Raw genomic sequence first — 19,894 nt, 5'->3', positions numbered from 1 at the left:
GGAAGCACCCATGTTTGAATGTGATGTCTGAGTGGCAGACAAAGTGATGAATCAGAGAAAGATTTGACAGAATAGGATATCCCCAACTCTTATGAGAAGAGAGAGGAAAGGGAGACTACTTAAGAGAGCAGTTCAGAGGAGAAAAAGGAAGAAGGAGGCAGTTCCACCAGGAGAGTTTTAAAGAGACAGGTTAAAAAGAGAACAAGCTAGAAGCAGATAAAGACAGAATGAGACAGAATGAGAAGCCAGAAGATTAGAACAAATTGCTAGAGTTAGTTTGAGGCCAAGCAGAGTAATTCTGTGGAAAACTGAGAGAAGCCAGATTGAATCAGTCAGCTTGGAGAGGAGCTTGAGTCAAAGCAGCTGAGATGACCACCCAGCTAGAGTTCAAGAAGAACTAGGAAGGGGTGAGCTTGTTCAGCAGTGAGTCTCAGAGGCTGAAAACATTTTAGGCCTAGATAAGTTTGCACAAAGGCTAGGAACTTCCAGGACTAGGCTGAGGTTAACAGAGTGAGGCAATAAGCCTCAGAGATGACAATTACATATAGGCATATAAAAGAAACTTTTATATCCCCTCATCAATGAAACCTTCTCTTCACAACAGACTGAAAACTACAACTAATCAAAATACACAGTTGTGGAGACCAGTTCCAATGGACATGTATAGAACACAACTCCCACACCTTTGACTCAGAGGCCATTTTGGAAGAGAGGGCAGAAAGATTTTAACAGCAAGAGTACCAGAGAGTTTGATACAAGGTTTTGTTCCCTGCTAATGTTAGAAGCCATACCCATAAGGTTTGACTTCCTAATGTGAACTGAACAAAGATGTGACCAATGAAATTGACAAATGTTGGGTCTGGTTAATTAAGTTTGGCACGAAATTGGTGGGGGGGACTCTTTACCAGCAGGGCTTCTCCTTCTCTGACCTTGTCTGCGGAGCCTGAATCTCCTATTCTCCCACCTGCAGAATATCATGTAGCCTTGGTAAGATTACAGGTTCAGCTTCTTTTCTTCCAACAAGAACCTGTCTAGCAAGCACCTGCGATTCCTGAAATGCCTCTCCATGCAAATGAGCATTCACAGAACTTTAAAACTCTAGCCAATGATTTTTGTTTACCCTGAAAACTCCCCCAACTCTCCAAAGATTATATATATATATATATATATATATATGTGTGTGTGTGTGTGTGTGTGTGTATAAATGTGTGTGTATATATATATATACACACACATTTATCCCTCATTCACTCTGAATAAAGTGTATGCATGCAAATCCACCTCAAATAAAAGTATATGTACAGGCTAGCATCATCTCAGAGAGCTGTTTCATTGAAGATAGCATGAGAAGACCTTCACCTTAAAGAGATGTAACACTAAGATCCTCAGAGAAGGGTTTTCTCCCCCAACCCTTTCGCCCTGGCACTCATTCTCAGCTGGACGAGGATCCTATAGACTCCCACCCATTCTGGACTCTGCTTCATTCTTCCAGCCCAGTGTGCAGTGGTACCTGAATACCCTGAGAAGGAAGAAGCAGAGGGTGCAGAACTATAGCAGGACCCCAAAATGTATACCACAGACAAAGGAGATGGGGAAAACTCCATGGTGCCTCAACCTTATTAAGAATTATAGGCAACTGGGGAAAGCTAGGAGCAAATCAGGTGATCTTCACCAGGAAATTGGTTGTCTGGTACCTAATGGTCAACTCTAAAAACATTAATACTGAGCAGGCTATTATTAGAAATACATATGTATACATATAAGCAAGTAATAACAATGAACAAAAGAAGAAGCCATGAATTTGAGGGCCATAATGGGAGGGCTTGAAGGGAGAAAATGCAAGGGAGAAATGTTAGAATTACATTAAAATCTCAAAAATAAATAAAGGTAAAGAAGTGGATGAAAGTTCCAATTCCTATTATAGGTCGTTTGAGAATAGTTTTCTAAATGTTTGTCAGTGACTCACAAGCAACTCATAAACTTGCATTAAATACCAGTGTGAAAATACAAACAGAAATTGGCCTCACCCTACATGGCTATAACACCAGAGCTGTGTGGGGAAGAGACAAAAGACAAGAGGATAACTGGTATACTAGGCAACAGTCTAGATCCAGGACAGTTAAAGACCCAGTTTCAAAGGCAGAAAGTGAGTAGATTCTCCTCTGGCTTCAATGCACACATGAGCACACATACACAAGTCCAGCGCTCTCTCTCTCTCGCTCTCTCTCTCTCTCTCTCTCTCTCTCTCTCTCTCTCTCTCTCTCACACACACACACACACACACACACACACATACACACACACACACACACACACACACGGGACGAAAGAATATTATTTTGCTACTTATTTTTAAGTGTATGTATATTTTCCTGCATATATATCTGTGTGCTATGTGTCTATAATGCCCGGAGAGTCCAGAGGGCCCAGTGAATCAGACCCTCTGGAAGTAGAGATACAGAGAACCATAAGCTACCATATGAAGGTGTTGTGTAACAGTTCCCTACAAGCAGGAATCTAAACAGTTCAAAATAGTTTCAGAAAATTCCTAAAACTAATCAGATTCACTAGGCCCCTCCCTCCTAAGAGTAAACAAGCCAATCTGCAAAGAAGACTCAGACCAGACTGGCTTCCTGGAAGAGGCAGAGATTAGCCAAACTGACTGGAAGAAGTTTAAATAAACTTAAACACTTGGTATGGACACTTTCCAATCTGTTGAGTTACATAAGTGCTACAGCTCTGAGGAAAGAGGATTACACAGAAGTGCTACAGCTCTGAGGGGAAGTGGAAGTGTTACAGCAGTCTGGAGCCAAGGAATACGACAGTCATACCCACACAACCAATCTCACAAAGAGTTTTATTGGGAAAGGCACAAGAAGGTGGCTACATCAGTTCAGGTGAGAAGCAGCAGAGGCAAGTGGCAGTTTTTGGAGGGTGGTGCTCTCCAGGGTGGCCCTGGAATTGATGGTCTTTTGTAGCCTGCTCTTTGGGCAAGCCCAGAGATTAGTGAGTTTCTCTGGTCTGATCTTCAGGCAATATCAAGGATTGGTGGGTTTTCAAAACACAGAAGTGAACTTGGACTTTTTGCCCTATAAAGCTGCCTTCAAGTTTGGCGGTATGCTCCAGGTCCCCAGCTCTGGTGATACAGCTGTCTTTATGCTACTTCTGCACCTTTAAGTACTTATCTGTACTCCTGTGTGTAAACCTAAGAAAACCCATTGGTTCACCAAGTTGAACTTTGATGGTATCCATGCTTCAGTCTGTCATAGGTTGCTTACCCAGGGTGAATAAATGTTCTGGGTTTCCCCAGAAAAAAAAAGGATTGTCACAAAACTGGGTGCTGGGAATTAAACTGTGTCTTCTGGAAGAGCGGTAAGTGATAATCACTAAGCCATCTCTCCATCCAAGAACCTATTTGAAATTCATACCCATTGGCAAAGGAAAAATCAGTTTTCTCCAATGGAGTGTCACTGAGTATATCAACCATACTCCAGGGCAGGCCTTATGCCTAGGAGTAGTTTATTGAAACATAACGAAGTCAATGGACTTTTATCTGTTTTGTTTGGACATCTTTTATTGGATATTTTATTAATTTACATTTCAAATGTTATCCCCTTTCCAAGTTTCCTCTCCACAAACCCCATATCCCACCCCCTCCCTGCTTCCATGAGGATGCTCCCCCACCCACTCCTTCACTTCCCCTCCCATTGATGCCAGATAAGGCCATCTTCTGCTATATATGCATTTGGAGCCATGCATCTCTCACTGTGTACTCTTTGGTTGGTGGTTTAGTCCCTGGGAGCTCTGGGAGGTCTGGTTAGTTGATTTTGTTGTTCTTCGTATGGGGTTGCAAACCTTTTCAGCTCCTTTAGTCCTTCCTCTAACTCTTCTACTGGAGACCCTGTGCTCAATCTAAAGATGGGCTGCGAGCATCCACATCTGTATTTGTCAGGCTCTGGCAGAGCCTCTCATGTTTGAGCATTTTTTTGTCTTACCATTTTTTGTTTCTTTTAGCTTTCTTTCTTTCTTTATTCCTTTATTTATTTATTGCGAAAGAACAAGCAGGTGAAGAATCTGAGAGAAGTTTGTAGGGAGGAAAAACAGGATCAAGATACATTGCATGCAAAAGTTAATAAAAATATTAAAAACAACAGCCATAAATCAGGACACACAAGATAGACAATCATGGGAGGGGGAGTAGATCTGAGAGAAGCTGGAGGAACCAGTGATTATGACCAAAACATAGTGCAAGAAGTTCTCAGAACAATGAAATAAAAAAAGAAATAAATTCCCCATGATATTAACAAATAAGAAAGGAAGGAGTAAATAGTCACTAAATATACCTCATGATTCTTGAAAAGGAAGTCAACAGCCAGTGAAGAAGTGAAGTCAAGCTGTGCTCTCCCCCTGATGAAGCAGGCACAGCGTTCCAGCTGCATAGGAGTGGTTCACCTATGAGGTCAAGACTGAAGCAGAGCACAGCAGGAAAAGGTATTCCTTTGACTGTCATACAGACAGATGATCCCCATAACATGCTCTTACTCACTTTTTGGCTTTGGCCTCGACTACATGAGCCATAAGTATTCTGACTTGTAGCTACATGGGACAACTTTAAAAACTGCCATCGTTCCAGAGACGTAGAATAAGTAATCTTATCAGATGTCATGTTAATGCTGGAAAGCAGAAATGAATGAGTGAGTTTGAGGAGACAGGGTGTGTGGTGAAGTGCTTTCTGGGTGCTTGTGAACGGTAGAGGTAGAAACAGATGCTCAGAGCTGCATAAGAGCCTCCACACGCATGCTGTGAGAGATTGACAGTTTCAACTGTTGACCATTTCTCGGGAATTAGATGTGATAGTCATCACTGAATTGTCACCGATAGATGTCTTCTCGTGTGACTGACCTAAAATCAACAACAAACAAACAAACAAACATAAAAACTTGGGCTTTATTTGAAGTTCCGTGACAAGCAGGTTCAGAGGTGAGAAAGTAACTGCCCAACAGAAGTCTGCTCATCTATTTTCTCTCTCAGAGAAAAGAGCAATAGAATATGTGTGGAAAACATTTAAACATGAAAATCCAAATATGATGACACCCTAAGGTTTGATAGATGCAGACTCCGGAAATCATGAAGAAAGAAAAAAGACCTCAGCAAGCAGAGATTTTTTTTTTGAGGATTCCTAGAGCCAAATATTGAAGAGTAAAAAGATAAATATGCAAATCTGGGAGATTGTGGTAAAATTCTAAGAGGAGCATAGGTCTTATGGCCAAGAACTAATTATATTCACTTATTAAATAAACACGCATGACACATTTTTCTGAGTCAGTTTCAGAAAGTGCTAAATTCCAGGGCTATGGAAAAAGAATTATACAAGGTACTTAATATGTTATTTTTCTCCACCATGATTTCTTGGTTAAGTGGAGAAATCAGCCATGTGGACAGATAATTACTCCAGTATAGATGTGTCCCCACATGCTATAATTGCTCAGCAGTAAGAGAGCTCCCAACCCACACACGGGAGAGTTATGCCAGTAATGTGATTCTTGAGGAATATTATTCTAATCGTTAGTTCTGCCACTCATTGGAAGAGGCCAGCATCGAAAGAGGGGAAGTCTGCCGAATGCTACTCTAGCAATCCAAGTCCCAGTGTATAAAGTCTTAAGAAAGAACATCTGGCATTATAAAGTTCATGAATACTGAATGATAAGCATACTTCCACCCAAATTGTTACTTTACGCATCACTGTGAAAAGCCAGAAGGGTGTACTTAGGCTGAGAGATTGAGGGTGCAGTCAATCATGGTGAAATAAAAACCGAGGTGTGGCAACCAAACGATAGGATGCTATTGCTCAATTCATTTTGTCCTTTTCATTCTGTCTGGGATGCCAGCCTTCAGGATGCTTTAATCCATATCCAAGGTGGGTTTCTCTACCCAGGAAACACCCTCATGGACCTACTTAGAGATGTGCTTTATGGTGACTTGAACGTGCGTCAAGCTGACAGTCAAAGACTGAGCAACGCATTCCTCCATTGCTTCCCACGCCTCTGTGTTCACATTTATGGTCTCATATTTGGCTTCTAGCTTTTCTAGCACTATAATATAACATTGCCAGACAATGCTCACTTAACATAAAGCTATGGATTCACTTATCCTTTGCTGTGATCTTGAAACATAGCTAAGAACTACCAGGACAAACAAAAGTAGGCAACGTTGATTGTGTTGGCAAGGAGATGCCGCAAGTGGAATGGATTTTCAAGCCAACCTGAAACCTCTGTCCATATCGAGCATGACCTGATACAATCTAATTTTTTTCTAGTCTAGTATCACATCTAGAGTACCACATTTTACATCAGGTAGTAAAATGAAAATCACGAGGTCTGGATGGACAACATCAGAAACTGAAGCATGCATCAAAATCACCTGGAAGCCTCAGCTTCTGTCAGTCTGAAGAACATACATTTTAGTGCATTTCCAGAGCATGTTAATGTGGCTGATCTGTGAGCCAGACACTGAGAGCTTCTAAAGACACCACTTCTCCATTTCTTTCCACACATCACTCTAGCTCCAAGAAGTCATTCTCCCCTGCCCACACACTTAACATTAAGATTGAATTTTACCGATAAGTTTGAGGTTTGGAATTTTTTTCTCCATGGCACTAAGCTGGGGTCTAGTAGATTTGGGGGGTATCTTTCATGCTAATAGCTAGGTGTTCATTAAATTGATTAGCCTGCATTATAAGAGACCCAGGAGAAGAGAAAGTAGTCTTTCTGAGGAGAACAGGGAGCTTGACTTAACTAATGAATCAAATATCTCTTGTGATTACATGTCCGAGGATCATTCTGCATTGGGAACTGGACATGCACACTCTGAAACAGTTGACTCAAAGGCAGTATTTTCTCATGGGCTTATGTCCCACAGATACAAGTGCAGTTCAGTGTTCAGAGAGTGAAAACTCAATTGTGGTGATGGAAACCACAGTTTTCGTGGAGAAATTGAAGTTTAATCCTGGTTTATTTAGAATATTGAAAAAAGAAAAAGGAAGATCTGTCTTCCACATTAAAAAATGGCTAGTGAATTACATGAACCTCAGTGTACCTTTAATCGGGTTACCAACTACCCAGGCAGTAAGTTCACATATCTGGGGACTATAGGGATTCACTACACTATTCCTGTGCATTTGGTTAAATTGAGGTCAAAACTCCAGCTTGTAATATAGAAAGAACAACATTAATTAACACAATTTCCTATCTTTTGTTTCATCTATGAAGCAAGTGTTCTAGGCTCACTTCATGTGTCATACGTATTTTTCCTCAACACCACTCTGTCTAAGTGAATTTACATGTATCCTATGTTCACACCTGAGAAAAATGAGCATAGGTCTAAGGCTCTCCTTGATTTAGGTGTGCAGTCTCAGGGCACTGAAGGGAGCAGCCAGAGTGCATTGACCAAGCCCTCTGAAAGAGAAGAGCTGGGAAGACTCTATGTACGAGGATGTTTCCCACTCTAGAAGTACAAGAAAACATGGGTTCCCATCTGAATTACACATCACCACCCAAGGCTTGGCACATGACAAGTAGCTTGTAAATACTTTAGAATGGGGAATTTAAGGAGAATAAAGGAGCCAAGATTGGATGGGTTTTATTCCTAAACCCTCAATTTATTTTGACCTCAAAATATTCCCCAATAAAATATTCCCCTGTGAACTTGGTCATCCAAACATATAGGCGTGTGTGTGTGTGTGTGTGTGTGTGTGTGTGTGTGTGTGTGTGTGTGTAGAGATAAAGGAGGGAGGGAGGGAGGAGAGAGAGAGAGAGAGAGAGAGAGAGAGAGAGAGAGAGAGAGAGAGAGAGAGAGATTGTCCATGGTAAGTCCTCAGCAAGTCCAAGTTGTAACAAGCTACACATTGGTACCATGAGAAGAAGGTCATTTCCATAGGAAATCAATTTACAGGAAGCTCAGTAAACCTGCTTTGTGTCAGGGAAAAAATGTCTGATGCATACCACCAGGATTCTAACAATATATGTTAGAATGGGGGCTACATTCTAAGAGAAGCACCAAATAAAGCCTTATCCTTCTCATGTTTTCAAGAGACACTGCAAATTCAGCTGAGAACCCAGAAATGGTTGTAATTTTCAGTTCGTAATCAACGGATGGAAGGGCACAAGTATAAGCTCTATACTTAACTAGCAAAGTTAAAGCAAGTAGCTGCTTAGCAAATATGACCTAAATATGAACGTAAGTGTTGGCCACAATCTACACAACAAAATTATACATAATCTGAATGCTTTTTCAAATATTTATTAATAAACAATTTTTAATGATGGTGATTATTATTGTCTGAATGTGTTAAGCTAGAAGTCATACTTAGTAACTTAGAAGCTGGAAGTCTGAAGTAGGAAATCACCAGGTGGTGAAAGCCCTCTGCACTGTATAGTGAGTTCAGGCAAGGCTGATTATCACAAAGACACAAACAGGCAAATACACAAACTAAATATATTTTTTCTACTTGTCTGGTATCACACTCGAATTAGGTCGTTTTGCTTTAATAATAATTCTCTATGCTCTATGCTCTGTATGTTCTATATCTCACTTCAGAGAAAAATTAAAAAGAGGAATTTTTAAAATTAAGCTATTACCAAGGGAATAAAAACTGATCTAAGATAAATGTAAGATGACCTAACTGTAAAACCAGTGTCCATAAACATCAATTACATTTTCAGTAGGCTTATGAATTAAGCATTATCATCCCCCTTTCAATTTGTAAAGATTTTATAAACTTTACTATAAAAATATTGCAAATTAAAAAAAACCACACATCAAAATTAACAAGATCCAAAGTCTAGCCACCTTAATGGACTTCTATACAGTTAGAACAGTGGCTCTGAGCCTGAGAAACTTTATCGTGGATTTTACCCTTTCACAACAATGTCAGTTTTTACACTTACCTCCCACTACAAGCATAAAATGCAGGACAGGATTGGAGATAGAAAAACAATTAGTTTATATCCTCTTCCATAACTCAAGCCCATTACCCGCATTCATCCTTCCGTATCTCATAATACTTAGCCTTTCTTGATTTATTTTCTGCTCATTTTCCTGTATTCACAAATGCATTTGTTTGCAGACATACCTATATTATTAGCTAGAATTCCTGTATGAGGAAGAACATGTGGTATTTTCCTTTCTGAGATAATGTGAGCTTCCTAAGAATTATATATTCTAAGTTCATATAATTTCCTATAAAATTTTAAATTTCTTTTTCCTACAGAGCAGAGTAATATTCACATATGTGTGCATCATTTTGACTTGTCTCTTGATGGACAATTAGGTTGATTCCAATCGTTTGCTGTAGTGAATTAAGCAACAATAAACATTGGTGTGCAAATATCTCTCTGGAAGAGTATGGAGTTTTCTGGTTATATACTCAAGAGTGAAATGACTGGGTCATAGAGTAGTTCTATTTTTAATTTTTTGATAATGTGATGTCAGATTGATTTCCACAATGGCTGAATTAATTTGCACCCCCACCAACAGTTAATGGGTTTCTTGCCCTCCATGTTCTCTCCAAGATTTGTCATTAGACTTGTTGATGCTAGTCATTCTGACTGAGGTGAGGGGTATCTCAAAATAGTTTTAATTTGCATTTCCCTGATGGCTAGGGATATTGAACACTCTTTAAAAATACTTACTGGCAATTTGTGCTTCTCATTTTGAAACCTATTAAGTTTACTTGCCACCCTTTTTTAAATACTAGTTTTTAACCTTTGAAAATTCCATATATTTACACAATACATATTGATTATATCTATCCATTGTTACATCTCTGTAACTCCCCCTGGTGCCTCCACACATTCTCTCTGCTGGCTTCACATCCTGTTTTTATTTTTCTTACTAATAACTCCTTTAGGCCAATTAGTGTCGTCCATATGTGCATGGGTGTGGGTCCATCCTGGAGGATGAACAGCCTTCTGGCTGCCACATCTGGAAAGAAAGTGACTCACTCCCTGATATCTGTAAATGTCTAACAGCTCCTACAACAGGGTTTAAGCCTCTGGATTCTTGCTTCCATCCATGCAGGAATTTTTACTAGCTTGATATTATGCAAGTTTTGTGCTGATTATCACAGCTGCTGAAGGCTGATGGGTGTAACACCCATGCCGTGTCCAGAAGCCAGCATTTCATAGTTCTCCTTCCCATCTGTCAACCCTCACCTGACCCCTCTTCTTCCAAGCCTTTGAATATGGGAGGTTGATGCAGATGGCTCAACCAAAGTTGATCCCTCAAAGATATTTATACTCTGCTCTTTGAGCAGTTATGAGTCTCTGTATTAACCACTAGCCACTAAAATTCCCTGAGATTTGGTCTGGAAGTTGATGCCAATGACCCGTCTATAGTTTAACACTCAGAGCTAATTTTACTCTGGAAAATCTGTATGAAAAAAACTACCAAAATTCAGTTAGAGGGGACAGTAGAACACAGCTAAAAGAAAAGGGTGGGCTAATATACTTGGGGTTAACTATTTAAGCGAGGATAGGGAAATTGAGACATGTAAATGATAGGGATAGGCTAGTCAGAACTAAGTATATATAAAGAAATCTTATGGACACAAATTAATAAGCTAGTTTATAAACAGCACACACACACACACACACACACACACACACACATTGATGCTGATTTTTGACTCTCTACATTAACCACTAGCTAATTCCCAAAGACCAAAGTTGAGAGCACTGCAAACCTGTGGGCATAAACTTAAATATTTAGAATGTTCTTTGACATCGTGTCCCTTTAGCAAAACAACAGCAGTGGGTTCCCCCTCCAGGGTCCAAGACCTCCCTTGCTATAGGGCTTTGCTATATGTTGCATAGTAACAGGCATAAAATCTCTCTTGGGCACCAGCCTGCATACCCAGCCAGAATATAAATGGCTGCCTCATCATTTTCAGTCCAGTATTGTGCCACTGGGCACATCTTTACAGAAGATTGCTGTTGCAGCACAATGCAGAATCCAGTGTTGGGTGGGATGCTTGATGTCTTTTCTCCCTCAGCAGCATGTATAGCATCTTCTGGCATTATGTATGCCAGTCAGTGGGGAGGAGTTTCCCAGTCAGTTCAAGCTTGATTTATCTATGTTTTACATTCAAAGTACATGGTGTTATCAGCAACAGGGACTTACGATCTAGTTATGGTAGACATCCAGGAGCAATGGCAGTAGTCTATGCCACTGTGGGTGCCTCTGGAGATTGTCTGATATTAATTCATAGGGAGGTATCCTGTGACTGGCATTGAGATTTTTATCTAATATCACCTGACTTCTAAGAGCAGCACCTCTCTCCCTCTCCCTCTCCCTCTCTCTACATATACATTATATGTATATAATACATATAATGTTTTAATTATCTTACAAACTAGTGGATTTCATTGACTTTTCATTTAATAACCTCTGTCTCTTGGAATCAGCATTGATGTGTGTGTGTGTGTGTGTGTGTGTGTGTAAGTGCATGTGTGTGTGTAAGTGTGTGTGTGTGCTCTTTATAAATTAGCTTACTAATTGATGTACATAAGATTACTTTATACATATTTAGTTCTGAATAGTCTGTTCCTATCTTTTGCATGTCTGTTTCCCTATCCTCACTTAAATAGTTAACCCCCAAGTGTATTACCCCACTCTTTTCTTTTAGCTGTATTCTACTGTCCTCTCTAGTTGAATTTTGGTAGGTTTTTTTCATACAGATTTTTCCATGCACCCATCATCTGGGTTAAACCGAAACCTCACATCCCATTTCCCATGCTCCTCCTTGACTGATATATTCTACTCCCAGTATCCCCTTTTCTCTGCCTCTTTTTTGCTATCCCACACTCCTTAGGGTGTACATCTACAGTGGTCTGTTTCTAGTTTTCTGATGTATTTTTTTAAATAGCAGTTGTGATCTATATGAGAGAAAACATGCAGTGTTTGTCTGTCTAAGCCTGGGTGTCTAAGTCTTGGATTCTATCCATTTATCTCCAAATTTCCTGATTTCCTTTTTTTGCAGCTGAATACTATTCTATTGTGTCTATAGGCTGCAGTATTTTTATCAATTATTCATTTAATAGACATTTTGGTTGATTCCACCTCCTAGCCAGGTTAAGACTTGATGAAGTGGGTATGCAGATGTCTTTGTTGTATACAGCCCTTTGGGCATATGCCCTAGAGTGGCATAGCTGGGCCATATGGTAGTTGCTTTTTTTTCCACTGTGATTGTACTAGTTTACACTCCCACTAACTGCCCATTAGTGTCCCCCTTTCCCACACTCCCCCTAGCATTTGCTGTTATTTGCATTCTTGATGATGGCCATTCTGGCTGGGATTAGATGGCCATTCCTCCTTTTAAAAGCCATATTCATATATAACATTTGTACATCTTGGTCTTCATGTGGGATTCCTAACAGCAGGGACAGGGCTTGTCTCTAACTCTGTTGCCTGCCTTTCGATCCCTTCCCCCTAACCTGGCATCCTTACCTATGGACAATAGGAGATGATGCACTCCTGGTCCTACTGCAGCTTAATAGGCCAAGTCCAATGGATACTTGTGGGAGGACTCCCCTCTTCTGAGGACAAAGAAAGGACTAGAGAATAATGGGGAGAGTGGGGAGGGGGTCTGGAAGGAGAGGAGGGAGGGGAGGCTAAGATTGAGATGTAAAGTAAATAAATTAGTTTTTAAAAAGTCATATTCTATAGTTATATAGTAAATGGAGAAGGACATAGAGGAGAAGGAGAAGGAGGACAAAGAAGATAGAAGAAGAGAGGAGAGCAGAAGAGAAAAAGAGGGAGGGACAAGGAGGGGGAGGAGAGGTGAAGACAGGTGTGTGTGTGTGTGTGAGAGAGAGAGGAGAGAGGAGAGAGAGAGGAGAGAGGGGAGAAGGGAGAGGAAAGGGAGAAAAAGGGAGAGGGTAGGAGGAAAGGAGAGACATTTGTTTATCAAACCTGACAGCCAAATCTATATATTTATTCCATGGCTTTTGATGGATTCTTTCTTATTTTGGAAAATTTCACCTCAAGTTGAAAAACTTTAAATCTTTGTCACTTTCAGATACAAAATGACCTAACTGAAACACAGCTTATTTCACAAATAAATTGCATTCTTTGCCATGTACATAGTAGGTTTATAGTTTGATGTCTGGAAGTTGTTTATCTGAGATTGTTTGCAGAAACTAATCTGCAAAAGGAAAAGATACAATTTATTCGTTGTGATGCTGGCAATTGGTGAGTTAGGAAGTTTCAGATCATAAAGGGTACTCTGGAGTGGCTGAAAACCGGAGGGGCTAAAGACTTTTGGAGACCAAGAAATACTTGCACATGAATGAAATCTAACATGGACCTTCTCCACGAAGAATCTAGAAAACATTTAGGTAAATTAAGATGCTGACAAGAAAAAAAAGCACACACACACACACACACACACACACACACACACACAGAGAGAGAGAGAGAGAGAGAGAGAGAGAGAGAGAGAGAGAGAGAAGCAGGAAAGATTTGTGCCCAAAAAATATTTGAGAAAACATTAAGACTACCCAGGACCCAACTAATCTCAAATCCAAGTAAGTCTAGTGCATAGAGTTGATTCTCTATATCAGTCTGCAATATTGGAAAGGGTGGGTATGGGGTATGTTTTCAATTACCGAATTTTTAACAAACACATAAAAAAAACCATAATATGGTCTAAAGAAGTAAGTAAAATAAAATTTCAAAAATAGTCTAAGAAAAGACAAATAATGTTAGACATATGTTTCTCCAGTGAATATGCAAATAGCTAATAAACACAAAAAGTTCTCAGTATCATTAATCACCAAGGAAATGCAAGTAGAACCCACAATGACACAGTAATGCAGTATGATAGATCGTTCATTAATTTGATTATGTTAAGCAATTAGTAAATTATATATAATATCTAATCACATCACATACTTTGAATATGGATAATTTTGTCAATCATATATTAATAAAGATGAAATAAAGAATTACCCCTTTATACAACATACCATCTGATTATAAACCAAGACAGAAAATAGTAACTGTTAGGAAGCAAGGAACAAACTTGAGAGACACGTGCATTCCTGCCAAGATTGTAAAATAGAGTAGCATTTATGAAAAACAGTATGATAATTCCCCAAAAATTAGATAAAAATTAGTACACAACCCAACAATTCTACTTCCAGAATATAACTAAAATAATTGTAAGCAGAGACTCACACAGATATTTGTACAGCTGTATTCAGTGTCGTTACTGCCACACTCAAAAGCTGGACCCTAGAGAAATGTCCCTCTGTAGACTTGAAGAAATACCATATGTGACACATCAGCTGGAGGTTCTTCAGTCTTAAATCCAGACACATAGTGCAATGTGGATGAAAATATCCTGCCATACTCATAAGCCAGTTGCAAAGGACAAATGCGGCTATGTCTGCATTGATAGGAGATTCAGAGAGAATACCCAAAGTCCTTGGTGTTCAGGAGATACAGAGTTTTAGCTGGGCAAATGGAAAACTGTGGAGACAGATGGTATAGGTGTCTTCAGGACAATAAATTGAGACAGTGAGCCTTATGCATGTTTTGTTACAATAGAAAATATCAAAATCAAACACTTGGTTAAGGTATGACGTTTTCACAAATTACTGCTTCCTAGGATGTTTTAGGCACTCATCCCCGCTCTTGATATTTTCTTAGTAAGAAGGTCTTATTTTATTAGTTTTCCTATTTTTATCACTCACTGTTGTAAATAGCTCTTGAATAATAAGATACATTAGGTTATCCATCATGACAATTAAATGCTCTTATCAGATGTTATTTTTTTTTCCTCCCTATCCTTTCTGAAATATTTTGATGTTGTGTTAGTTCAGCTGTGCATCCAAACTCCAGAACAGCTGGTAGGGTTAGAGACAGTTATCCATGATGAGTACAAAGAACTGCAGTCCAACTTATAGTTGTGATGAAATTCTTGACAAAAGCACCTTAAGCAATGAATTATTTATTTGGGCTCACAAATAAGGGGAAGGACAGTATAGCAGCAGAGGTAATGAGTCAGCCTGTCATGGCCAGGAAACACAGAGATGAAAACTGGTTTTCTTCTCATCCCATCTTCTCCCTCATATTCAGTCACCACCCGGTGGAATGTCTGTGGCCACATTTAGGGTAGGTCTTGTTACCTCTGTAACCCAATTGAAAAGCTGCTTCAGAAACAGACTTAGAAATCTTTTCTCCTAGGTGACTACACTTTGTTTTAGAATCAAGCTAAGGATCAATATTAACTATCGTGAGTCCACTCCTTGACAATTGGAAACTCAAACACATCACTTTAAAGCCATCCCCTTTTGATCTTTGACTTTAGAAGATCCAAACCGCTTTATACTGTAAATAAATGTTCCAGTTCAAAAGTCACTGGAGTCTTTAACAGTTCCATTATTGTTCAAAGGTATAAATACTGTCTCCTCGGAGACTTGAGACACTTACGCGGTCTAACTACCAAACTGGATATGCAGCTGAGAGGTGTCTCCGTCTGCTTCTCAGATGTGCTACTGCCTGGGGGAGCTCAAAACACAACACATTGTACTTATTTTGGTTTCCATATTGACAGGATAGATGACAGTTGCTCTGAGGTCTCTCCTTGCTGCTTGACTAATATGTGTGAAGGTCTCTTCAGCCTGAGGCTACCATAATAAATTCACACAGAGGGGGTCTTTAAACAGCACTTCCCTTTTTCTGTTGTTTCTGGAAACCCGTACAGTCATAATCACACTGAGAACATTTTGGTTCCAGAGGAATGATGTCTTTCTTGATCTCAGACAACAACCACTCACTCTGTTTTTGCTGTAGGGAGAGAGAAAGAGAAAAGAGGAGAGAATGGACGAGAAAGAGGAAGAATAGGAGGAGGAGAAGAAGAAAAGAAGGAAGAGGAGGAGGGGAAAGAAAGACTATTCATTCTTATGTGTGCATTAATCCACCTGGAGAGCTCTACTTCCGTGAGCCCTACCTCATGTACTGGTAGTAGCAGGCCTCTCAAATAGTGTTATCTTAGAGGTTTGGGCTTTTTGATTTGGATTTGAATTATGGAAACAAACTACTCTTGTATTATAAGGAGAAAGGCAATATGGAATGTATGTTACATTCAAATGACAAGGCTGACATTCAAAAGAAGCCATCTCATAGCATATACTGGAGCATTTTCGAAGTCCACTTGTAAATGTGTGCCTACTTCAGGGTTAGAGGAAGAAGGAAGATCTGAGTCTGCGGCATAAAGGTTGCCTTGTAATCTATCATTTCTTTTAAGCTATCCAAATAGTGAAGCTATCTAAATAGTGAAGTAAATATGAAGTTGTTTTAAATATAAGAACTGTCCACATGTAAATTATGTTTACATAGCTGATGGTTCAAGACATTGAGTCCATAATATGCAAAATACCACACAGAATTTATAATTCTTTCCTTTTAGGATTTCATTCATATCCTTTTTTATTACTTTAAAGTGTTTTTTAAATTTTTATTCCATAAGTGTATATATGTCTGTGTGTGACCACCCACCTGTCACAGTGCACTGTGTAGACATCATAAGACAAATTTAAGAATCAACCCACTCCTTTCACTCCTTTACACATAGGAGTAACGAGATCAAACTCAGGGGTCCCAGAGATCAAATTCAAGTCTTCAGGCTTAACAACAAGCTCCTCTACTCATTGGGCCTTATTGCCACCCCCTTGTTGTGTTATGTTTTATTTTTATTTGTTTTTTGAGAGTCGGGACTTTGTTGTACTGTTATGTTCATCCCTGGGAGAGTCTACTTCTCCCCCCTTTCAGCATTCACCACTTTTCTGTAATTTCCCATCTGGAAATGTAACCCTATACGATGTGTCTTAGTTAGGGTTTAACTGCTGTGAGCAGATGCCATGACCAAGGCAACTCTTACAAAGAAAACATTTAATTGGAGCTGGTTTACAGTCAATTATCATCAAGGTAGGAGCATGGCAGCATCTAGGCAGGCATGGCGCAGACAGAGTTGAGAGTTCTGCATCTTCATCTGAAGGCTGCTAGTGGAAGACTGACTTCCAGGCAGCTAGGATGAGGGCCTTAAGCCCACACCCACACTGACACACCCGCTCCAACAAGGCCACACCTCATAACAGTGCCACTCCCTGGGCCAAGCATATACAAACTATCATAAGATGTTTCCCTTTCTGATCTTAGCATATTTAGTATTTATTTATACTGCTGGCGTTTAGATCTTATTAATGCAGACATTTCTAGGCAAGACTGTTCACAGCCAACCCCCTTGTTTTCTGGCCCTTACATGCTTTCTATCTCTTCTTACACGGTGTTCCCTGAGTCACAGGTTTAGGAGCTGTGATGTATATTTATGCTTTGGGGCTGGGCTGTCCACAACCTGTTGATTTCTGCACTGGGTCCAGTTGTAGTTTTCTGTGATGATTTTTTGTTTGCGGAGTAGAGTGGCTTCTTTGATGAAGGGTGAGTGCTATACTTCTCTGTGGATATTAAAATAAGATTTAGGTTAATAAATAACAAACTCAGCAAGTTCTAATTACACGTTTGTGAATATATATGTGCTTCTGTACACACACACACACACACACACACACACACATAATAAAATGGGAAGAGAGGCATCATTTTGAGAGTGAAGAACATGGAAGCCGTTAAAAGGAAGGGACATAGGAGGGGCCTGGAGGGTAAAGGGGAAAAAAGGAAAGTGATACAATTGTATTTTAATTAAAACATATGAAAACTTAAAAACAAATAATAAAAAGAAGAAAAAGGACATAAAGTTGCAAGGGGACTTGGAAGGAAGCTGGGAGGAACTGAATGTGGTTTGGGAATATATATGATCGAAGTGCATTGTATATAATTATGAATTCTCAAACAAAATTGAAGTAAATAAAACATGAAAGTAGAAGGGAATTGTTAGGTAACAGGAAGAAGGCAGCAGGGAGGGATCCAGGGCAACTGTGAGGAATATAAGGGGTAAATTTGAATAAAGGGCCTTATACGTGTGTGTGACAAAGTCATAATGAAACCCTTTATCCTGTATAACTGATATTGAACACTGATTTAAAAGTATATTATCGTTCTTTCTATTTTAGGATTGCTGGGGCTGTGGTGTTAGGATGTCTGCAAGGAACCTAACAAAGTGTCTCGTTCCTGAAAAACCCTGCCTTCTGCCCTAAGAACACTTTCTGTGCACTCTTGTCTAGCATATGCTTTTGAGGGTGACTGGAAACAACCTAATTGCAAGGTCTGAAGCTTCATCCAATACGCAGACAAGGAGAACCTTCTTTTCTTCAACAATTGAGTGATTTTTTTTTCCAGAAGGAAATGAAATTCATTTCAAATATGATAAAGCACACAGCCACGGGGGCAGAAGGAGCTACTTTTGATGCTGTGGTCACCACAGCTGTTCCTGTTTCAGAGTAACAGACTTTGTATCACTATAATGTCCATGCTGTGTGACTGAATCACTTCCCGGACTTGGCACAGAAATATTACAAACAATCCTAGACTCAAAGCCATGCCATAAACTCAAGGCCTGCCAACGAACAGAGCACACAGGATTGACATGACCATCAGTGGACACCAAGGGCCAGGTAAAGACTGGGATGCAGAGATTGCCCTTTGAGATGTGCCTTCCTTGGCAGAGAGGACTACAGTGGCCTTTAGCAAGCTCTACAGGGGGTTCAGCAGGGCACCATTCATCTCTGCTCTGGTGAGGCTTGCTCCACCCTGCAGAAGACAAAGAGGAAAGGAATGAGACGTAGGGAGAAATGTCCTCCTCTCTTTAAATGATTTGTGGTATCTTTAGATATCTGTATAAATGTCTGTCCACGCAGAGGTATGTGGATGTAATTGAGATTATCTGCAGAGGCCAGAAGAGGACGGTAGAGCTGCTGAAGTTGCGGTTATAGGTGTTTATGACCACCAGACGCGGGTGTTTCAAACCAAACTCAGGTGAGTTGTGAGGAGAGTCATCACTCTTAACTACCAGCTTTGCAAAAAATCTCTTTAAGTTTAGTTCTGGCTACTGGGAGTAACATGCTATTTCAAAAGCAAAAATGTAGATGGTGTTTGAAAACTGGCTCCTTCCTGTCACCACTCCAACTGGCAGCATGAAGCTGGGAGAGAGCAACCTAAAAATGAGGGGGATTAAAATCTCACGCAGTAGCCAACTTTATTCAGGGCACCAGACAATTTATGTTCTGCGTGTTAAGCAAGATCATATGAGCAAAGTTCACATGAGTTCAAGCCATATTCAGTCACAAGGGCAAGGCATGGCCATGTGACTTTCGGCTGTGTGCAGTAATGAGGAAAACCTGTTCTTAGAAACATCATCTAAGAAGTAAGGTATTCTAAAGTGAAGTAAACCCACTCCTATTTACTACACCTGGGAGAGGTACGAAAGCACATTCCAAAACAAATTTGTGCTTTGGAGGGCTGATATATATATATCACATATATACATATATATCACATATATACATATATATCACATATATATACATATATGCATATGTACATACACATACATATATACATATGTATATGCATATATACACATATATACATATGTGTATGCGTATATATGCATATGTATATATATGCATTTACACACACACACACACACATATAGCAAAAGATATCCAAACTAGCCAAAAGATATGTATGATGTTTCCTTGATGTCCATTTTCATTTTAACAAAAATAAATGAACATTGCTTACTCATGTTTTCAAACATGTGACTAATGAGTCAAAACTATGAAAAGAATACCTATTCACTCAATTCAAAGGGATAAAATATGAACTAGGATAATCTCCACATGTTATATGGTCAATTTCATTAAAGCCAGTTACT

This window comes from Rattus rattus, chromosome 2 (assembly GCF_011064425.1).
Source record: "Rattus rattus isolate New Zealand chromosome 2, Rrattus_CSIRO_v1, whole genome shotgun sequence".
In the NCBI taxonomy this organism is placed as follows: Eukaryota; Metazoa; Chordata; class Mammalia; order Rodentia; family Muridae; genus Rattus; species Rattus rattus.
The sequence above is the reverse complement of the archived record's forward strand: the minus strand, read 5'-3'. Positions refer to the sequence as shown.